This window comes from Struthio camelus, chromosome 3 (genome assembly GCF_040807025.1).
Source record: "Struthio camelus isolate bStrCam1 chromosome 3, bStrCam1.hap1, whole genome shotgun sequence".
NCBI lineage: Eukaryota > Metazoa > Chordata > Aves > Struthioniformes > Struthionidae > Struthio > Struthio camelus.
Genome location: NC_090944.1, coordinates 92,919,081 through 92,927,939, shown reverse-complemented (window position 1 = coordinate 92,927,939; position 8,859 = coordinate 92,919,081).

Sequence of the window (8,859 nt, the reverse complement as noted above, 5' to 3'; positions counted from 1 at the left end):
ATGGTTTTATGTCTTTGAACTTGAACATTTTACGCTGAAATGGGGACCTCCAGACATTGCCCAGTGAACTGGAAAGTTCTGGGCAAATTAATCTGCTGCCTCACCTGCAGTCTTGATTTTACTGTCAGAGCCAAATCCCAGACCTGGGTTCCTGTCCATCTGGTAGCTCTTAATTCAGATCAGATCCCAGAATACATAGTACAGCATTCCTGGGGGTCAGCACTGCTGATCTTTGCAACAGAGAGCCTGTGTATAAATTATTGTGAAAATTCTACTAACCTATTTTTCACTTGAAAAGATGCAGCAGCTCTGCTACACTGTGCTTTGGGTGTTAAAAGTGTCTGGGGAGACAGCAATCTTCTGTGGAAAGGGGAAAGACAAATCCAGAGTTGTGGGTGCAGTCACGTGAACAGCAATACCCTGTCACAATAACTCTTGTGTAGCCATCCAGGCAGCTACTCCAGCCTCAGGGAGGGAAGTCTGGCATGCTCCTCCTGCCTTGTAGGAGGTTTAAGTAGCTTTAGGTGCATACTAAGAACATGTTTATCAGATTCCAGCTGCCATCGTTTCCATCCAGGAGAAATCGTCCCCCCTCTGCCTGTCCTCAAGCATCCCAGAGAGCCTGCCTGGGTCCCTACACGACCGCATCACTCCTGCCTCCGGGCATCTCCTATGTGCCAGAGAGCAGTAGAGCCCGCACCTCTCCTGATCCAGACCTGTAAAGAACTGACAGAGAAAGCAGGCCAAGAAAACATCTGAGCATCCCCCTACCACCACCCATCCCTACCTGAGAAAATAAAAGATTTTCCAGTTGTCAAACTGTGCTAATAAGAACTTAAAGGAAAAAGACACAGGATGGAAGAAAAATTGTCAAGAAAAGAGTTGGTTCTGAGCAAAAGGGATATAAAGAAACTCCCCAAGAAGTAGTCAAAATGGTACAGGGATGCCATGTTGAAGAGCTGTGGCCAAAACATCAGCATTATTTCCTAGGGTTTGCATTAAGCAAAGCAAGTGATTCTCACTCCATCCTTAATTTGTTATTTCATGAGGGAATAACAAATTGGAGGAAAAGTATCATCCAAAGCAAAATGAAAAAGAGAAAAAAATGTATAAGGTCCTTCAGTATACGAAGGCCCTGTACTCCAATCCAGCTTCTTAGATCCTGAATGCAACCTAGAGTTCAGCATTACTAATATACTTTTATATATTTTTGCTAATAACGGTCATAAACACTGCTGTCAGTAATGCATTAAGCTGAAGGGGGAAAAAAACCCTAGCAGGATCCTTATATTTGTGTATGTGTGTTTCTGTTCTTGAAGAAAGGTTGCCAGAGAACACAAGCAGGGGAATCATGAGTCAACAGTGTTTTATGTTCACATAATGTCCTTTGGGATTGCATACGTTCTAGCACAAAGCCATATGTTATATGATCATGGAGAATAAGCATTTAATCGTTACTATTATATACGGCCATCATTTTGTTTTGATGGATCAACTGACCATCGTTTGCATAGAAAGCACCATAAAGTCTACATTTCAAGCCAAGTGACTAAACAAAGCAGTATCCTTTCCCGTATGTTACGTGAACTTCATTATTACCCTCCACATTTGGAACTGGAGGTGACATTCTTTTTTGCATGCATTACTCTTTTGGCATTTCATATTTAAATCTTCAAAAAAAGTCATTGCAAAAAAATGTAAGAGAGTGCTATTCTCATCAGCCTTTCAGGACAGAATCTCAAGAAAGAGGATATTGTCCCCAGGGAAGAGATAACAGCCTTAATGTTTCTGTAAGAAGCAACACAAGAATATGCAGACAGCAACACTGATCAGTCATGCTTCATCTGTAGTTGGGGACATATCTTACACGACTTACCAGCTTAGACTGTGCTGCGTAGCCCAATGCCTTTGAACTAGAGTTCACGTATATTGTACCCAGGCAGCCTAACCACTTAGTGTAAGACCGATCTTCTGTACCACAATTCACATAAATCTTTGAATCATTTTGCCAGCTGGACCTCAGTGACCCAGACAGCAGAAGATAAGAAGGAGAGGGATGGCAGATGGTGGAAAGAAAGAGAGCCAGGATGTCCCAGTCTTATCCTAACCAATGCATATATTTTACATTACAACAGCCCAGAATCTTGCATCAGCTGAGTGCACCTATGCTGGACTTCACAGAGATGAGTTATAAACATGCCTATTTACTTCACTGTGCATATCCCAAACCACCCAAGGTGCCTGGAAGAAACACCTACAGCTTTGTCTTGCTGTAGAGAAGAGACAAAGTGAATATAGAAGAGTGGAGTATCCTTGGAGGAAAAGGTGGTGCCTTATTAATACTGTTCGATTCCTCAGTAAGACAGGCACAGTTCTGAGTCATACAGTTAAAGACCTTTCTCCTCTGCGAGACACATCGCTGGGCCTCTGTGGCTTCTGCCTTAAGGTGACTTCAGTGAAGTGAAAGACACAGCTGGGCAATTCTGAAGCTTCATGACACACAGATACATCTCTGCAAATTTTCTCTGCCCATCAAATAGCATTTCAGTCAGGAAAGAAAGAATTTAAAGCAATTAAAACTTTCTAGGAGAGAAATTTCAACCAATTTAAGAACCTGGTAATAATCAATGCCATAGCACACTGAGTTCAGCACATATGTTAAATACACTAACAGCGAATACTGATCTCTGCTTAACACTCCAGTTGCAGTGACACCAGTGAGTTCAACAGACCCAAGAATTTTAACTCTTTTCATCTCCACATTTTTATCATTATCAATAGTCACATCAAGTGAGTATCTTGAAGAAATCTATTCACCAGGAAACAGAAAATCTGTGCAATAGGAAACTTAAAAAGCTACCAATAAGAATATTATTTTACCTTCCATATTGCATTTCAGGGTCATTTCTATGGAAATCCACTGCTTTTATTTTCCTAAAAAAGAACAGTTAATTTTTTACTCCTTAATTTGGATTTTGAAAGGTCATCCAATGTTAGAAAGAGACCATAAGAAAGTGATATAAGGCTGTAGGCTATAAGCACTTGAAATGCTGTTTTTCCTTCCTATTTAAAGGCATGCTCAAGGATATGAATAACTCGCTCCTGTGCTTGATTGTCAGTTACTAACAGAATTGGCTTTCTAACTCAGAAGCACAAAAACACCACCAAGACAATCAAACTCAAAGAACTAATATTCAAAACTAACTTAGTTTTCATTAGCAGGATACAAACAAATTCCTCTCAGTCACCCACCAAGTTACCCAGAGTTAGAAATGACACTGGAATTTCATTATTATGTTTGCAGGAAACATGAGCTGCTTTTGTGCGTTCAGTAACTTTCTGTGCACTGCATGTGTGTCAGCACTAACTCTTCTTTATGCGTACTGCTCCTTTGATGGGAGAAATTGCCAAGCCTAGCTAATATGAGTAATTTTGAATACAGCTTTTTGTCAACTCAGTTGACAAAAGGCTTAGGTAGCATTCTGCCAAGGCCAGCGCAACTAAATCAAGCTGTAATCTGAAATGCTTTTGAATCCTTTCACAGGGCTGTTTGGTTCTCTTAGCTTAGAATTAAGACCATCTTTTTCAGCCTCCCTGTGACTGGTTTATCATGGCAATGCAAAGTGATGGTATTTCACGCCCATTTAGATCATCTGTAGAGCAGAACAAACTTCAGACCCTAATGACTGAATTTCATTCTCCAGCCTAGAGAAACAGCCTTCATTTCTGCACAGGTGTGATTTCCAGGTTGTGTCTAGAAGGACGCCCACAAGGCTAGGTATTCTACAGTGTTACCTGGAAATGAAGTCTAGGTGGAATAGGAGGACTTAGGACATCTAACAGACATTTCACAGACCTGTCACAACCATATCCCAACTAACGTCATGGGCACAGACCCTGCACGTGCACAGACCATCAGGGCAGTGCTATGTTCTACGGCTGAAGCTTTCCAACGTGCTGGCTCTCCAGTGCATGAGGTGTGGCAATGCGCTAAGCATCCTCCATAAATCCCCTGCAGTCTGGCTTCTCCTGACAGAAACACAGGAGCCCTTTATGAGCAAGCCCTGGAATAATAGAAATGACAGGCCTGGATAGCAAGCAATTGACTTTAAAACTTCAGCTGGAGTCAAGGAAAGCCACTCCCACTTCCTGCTTTATCCAGCAAAGTCAAGTCAGTGCAGTTTGGAGTTGTGGTTCTGCTATTAAATTTAGACCGGTCCAACACAAAGTGATCTACCAGGTCTGGCAGCTCTCCAGGGGGGCTGCACTGAGCAAATGTACTTTCACAGTCTGAATGTGCCTGGAGGAACCATGTGGTTGCTGTGCACCAGGATGCAATCTGAATCTACTACTTTTGCTGGGATTTTGCCAGTAAGTCTAGTCATAACCTCATCTTCTGATTGAAGCATTTTTGTAAATGAGAAACTGTTTAACAGACAAGGATTTACGGGACAAAAATGTGAAAAATGCATTCTTTTTCACTCCTGCAAAATATGACATGGAAGTGAGAAGCGGTTGATGAGAATGAGCTGTTCTCAACCCGGGAATTTGGGATTGCAGGGCATCTATGAGAACACTAGTGGAAAGGAAGGCAATTCACTTATTAAATTAGCATATGGACCTGTCCTTGCTTTGACCAGCATTTTTTTTTCCCCTCTGGAAAGGCAGAGTAGAAAGATTCTCTTCTAGGCTGTAAGAGCAAATGGGCAGTCTAGTTCTAGCCCCCTAAGATCAGATCTGTACATTTCTTGAGTTTTTTGAAATGGGACAGGTAATTAGATCTGGTTGAAGTTTTTCCATGGAGAGAGCTTTCCATGGGAAGACTGATTCTGTGCCAACTTCAGAAAGAAACCTGGCACATTTCTTGCAGTGGTCTGGGAGCTTATTTGTTAATTCAGCCTGCGTAGGCCTTGGAATCCTGCTTCCTCTACATGCATCATGGCAGGCGAGCTGTATGGGGCTTTCATTTCTCCACTTTTTTCTCAGGCTCCCCACAAAGATGCCAGAGATCTGGAAGCCATGGGGTTTCCAGACCTTCCAGAGGTTACTGCAAGCTGAGTGAGCAGCTTTTCCATCCTCCCAGCATTCTGCCCCTACTCCATGGGCCACCCCAGAGGTCAAGCCAAGGGCTCCAGGTGAGCTCCTTGCCCACAGGCAGATTAGACCCCAGACTCCCCCCAGGTTGATTCCAGCTCCCAGGTCCACAGGTTCCCAGGCTCTGCTGTTCCCTCCACTGCTTGGAAATCAGAGGAGCCATTAGCTGGATCCTAGACCTTGTCTAGGATCTTGGGGGGGGTTCCCTTCCCAGGTATCTGACTTGCCAGCTAACCATCTGCCCATGCTCCCCGTCACCTTAAAAAGCAAGGTAGTGAAGACGTAGGCATCCTGTCTGGCTACAAACCAGGCAGGGGCAGCCAAGAGAGCAAAACGTCCCGTTTTGTGTCTAATGAAATAGAATTTCCTGGAAATCACCCCACATTGAAGGAAAAAAAAAAAAAAAGTCTACCCTTTGTCATTTTGTCCTCATTCAAAAAAGTGCGTATTTTAAAAGACAGTAAAATTTCTCAGGGAAGGATTCTCATTTCCCCAGCACCACTGATGGAGCTATTTATTAATTCCATTTCAAATGGGAGCCAGATACACATTTCCTCTCTGAAGCGTGCAGACAAAGGAAGGGTGAGGGGAGCACAGCTGAATGTGGGTGCAACTATCAAATTTTGCAAAGCTCTATCCCTTAAGGAAAAAATGCCAAGGATGAGTTCTGGAGTCTCAGGCATTTCATGTGAGGCTTTTTTTGCTCCAAATAAAGGCTAGAAGAGCTCTTTTTGCAATGAATGGCAAACTGCAAAAGCAGAAGAGGGCACACATCTAGAGGAAGAGCCAGGAGGCCAAGCGAAGCCCAGAGTGTCTTTTTTCTGACGCTACTTTTCAATCTAGACTTTTACGTTAGGAAGCTTTTCCAACTGAACACTAATGAAGGGGTTAGCATTGGAGAGGAGGTAGCTCTAGCAGTTCATTTCATTGTATTTATCCTTTTTTATAGAAAAATCTCATGTCTATCAAGCAGGAAGCCAGTTCTACAGGGAACATTATTCAATCAGTTACCTGACATTAGAGACCCATGAGACTGGACTCAGGATCTTTAGCGTAAAAACCTTTCTGCTTTAGCTATAGCTTTCTGCAACCTTGAGAAAGCCAATTAGACCAAAACAAATACCTAAAATTAGATATGTAACCTTCCTTGTTTTCTTGACATCCTTTCCTCCTTTCCATTTAGAGAAAGGATAGAGATTTTATGTTCCCACTGAATCTCAGAGAAGTTTGGGGCTTGAAGCTCTTGTATCTTTCACATAATTTGGCAACCTACTGGAGAGGAATTTGGAAGAAAGCACTACAAGAGGAAACCTCACCCTTCTTACAGGTTTCCCTCTGGGAGAAAGCTATTTCCTAATTACACTTTTTATAGGTGTCTTATTAAGTCATATATCAACTGCTTACACTAAATATTAAATGCATAGGGATGTTGCTGGGCGTTAGTTCCAGTTGTCATTTATTGACTTTAAAATGTTTTTCCAGCCTGCCTGCCAGAAGATTATGTAGGCTGCTGATGGTGTGTGTATAATATGACATATGTAAAGAGTGTGCAACTTCATTACCTTTAGTGAATGTCTATATTTTGAAGAAAAATGCCCTAAACCTCCAGTCTCCTCCACCTAGATTATATATTTTTACATCATCCCTATAGTCTTTATTTTAGTCCGTGTATTTTAGATTAATCTTACTGTTCTCACCATGTAGATCATTTCAGGTGTTTAAAAGAGAGATAACAGCTAAGATTATTTGCATTAAGGTAAAGCGTGGCAATCTGGAAAGTGCAAGACTTTAAAATACTTACGAAGTTGGACAACAAAAACACATTGACATGCCTCCTAAATTAAATCTGAAATGACGTCTTTACAAACATCTTATTATACAACTTCATTTTCTTAATTGATTTCATATATCTTACAATTATGAAATCAGAGAACTGCAGCGGATGAAAAAGACTTTGGAAGAGTAAATGAAAAAAAAAAAGTACTACTATGTTAGGAAAGAAGAAGATAATTTGCATTAACTGCATCCCACAGTTCCACATTGTGCTTCATTTGTCAGAGGTAAATTCTCTGTTATGACATCATCAGTGGAAAGAAAGAGGAATAATGGGTTAAAAAAAACATATCACCATGTCAGATCACTGATCACAGTGGTTTCAGCTAGAGGAGGAGAAAAATTTTTTTCCGACTGTATTTTTCATGGCCCAAATTCACATATGGTGGAAGGCATTTCATTCATTTGTTCAGCTTCTATTTCCTTTCCTCGAGATGCCTTTTTATCCACAACTGTGGAGAGCGTATTTTATACTCATTAGGCCAAGCTCCCCCCTGGTGTAACCCTAGCTAAGTGTATGGAGTTAGGCCAGGAATACTGTCAGCCTCTGGTCTCCTGCTTTCTAGAGTCGCTACCACCTGAGACCGGCATCCCCCCCCCGGGGCACAGCTTCTTGGTCAGCTAGGCAGCACGCGCAGACATGAGGCAACGCTTTGTGCCCTGGGATTGGTAGCTGCTTGTGAGTCCTGTCTACGAATTGGTAATATGAGATACCTTTGGGCATTGTGGGAGCGCAAACTATATACCGTCCTTTCTCTCTTCCAAAATGAGAGCGTAAATGGCAAATTTAGGGGCAGGTGCTGCCCTGGGAAAGTAAAAAGTGCTTAATCCAAGCCTTTTGGCAGATGTCTGAGTCATAGCAAGGAAGCAGAACTGCAGCTACGTTGTTATTACTATGTGCTGTTGCTTTTTACAGCTCGCGTTGCGCGTCTGCTCCGGGATGAGTTTGCCATTCCAGACTCCACAAACAAATGGGAAGTGTTCAACCATTACTCCAATTAACCCAGAATTTTGGCCTCTATTTACACTATAGCTGCCATTTCTGACTTGGTGTCTCACTGCGTTCAAAATAATGGAATATGCAATAAAGATTTGCGTATGTATACGCTTCTTCCTTCTAAGAGCAGAATGCAGCCTGGCTGGCCACATCTCAGTGCTCAAGCAGAAGGACTTTGGGTAACGCTTATGGAGGGTTAGAACTCTTTTTTTTCTTTTTTTCCTCTGTAAAGACTAAAAAAATGTTGGATTAACAAGGATTTAAGACTGATAAGGTTCAGAATTTTTGAATCCTGTCTTCTTTTAAAATGAAAAACAAGGCACTGAAAATTCAGGTTCACTTTTATCCTTTGCTTTCATTGCTATTAAATGCCACATCAAGAGCCTGAAACAATGGGGAAAATGTTTACTTCAGATAGTCTGCATTTTTTTCTCTGGCCTTAAGAAAATCGTATAATTCTTTTCTTCTGTTAATTCAACCGTTCAGAGAAATGTTATGCAATAATATTGCAAGCTCCCTGTATTTGACACAGCTAATGAGAGAAACAGCAGCTAGGAGCCTACCAGTCGGTCTCCTGGAACTGCTGGTCCTGTAGTGGAATGCTGTAGCCTTTACATGAAAGATTTATAAATATTCAGAAATTGCTAACTTGAAGAATAAAGTAGCAATCTATTTTTTTACTGCTCCTTTCCAAAAGCTGCAAATCCCCTGAGCCTGAACAAACACTGTCAAACTGCAGAATTTGGTGCTTCTGAGATACAAGGCCTCCGGAGGGAAAAAAAATGCCGGAATTTTAACTCCCCTCCCTTTTACCAGTGCAAATGTGGAATGGCTCTTTAAAATTAATGCAGAAATTAGGTGTACAATAAATGTGAAGTCACTGTGGCTAACATGCCTGGTCCAAGTGTGAAATCCTGCTTGCTTTTCTCATAGCA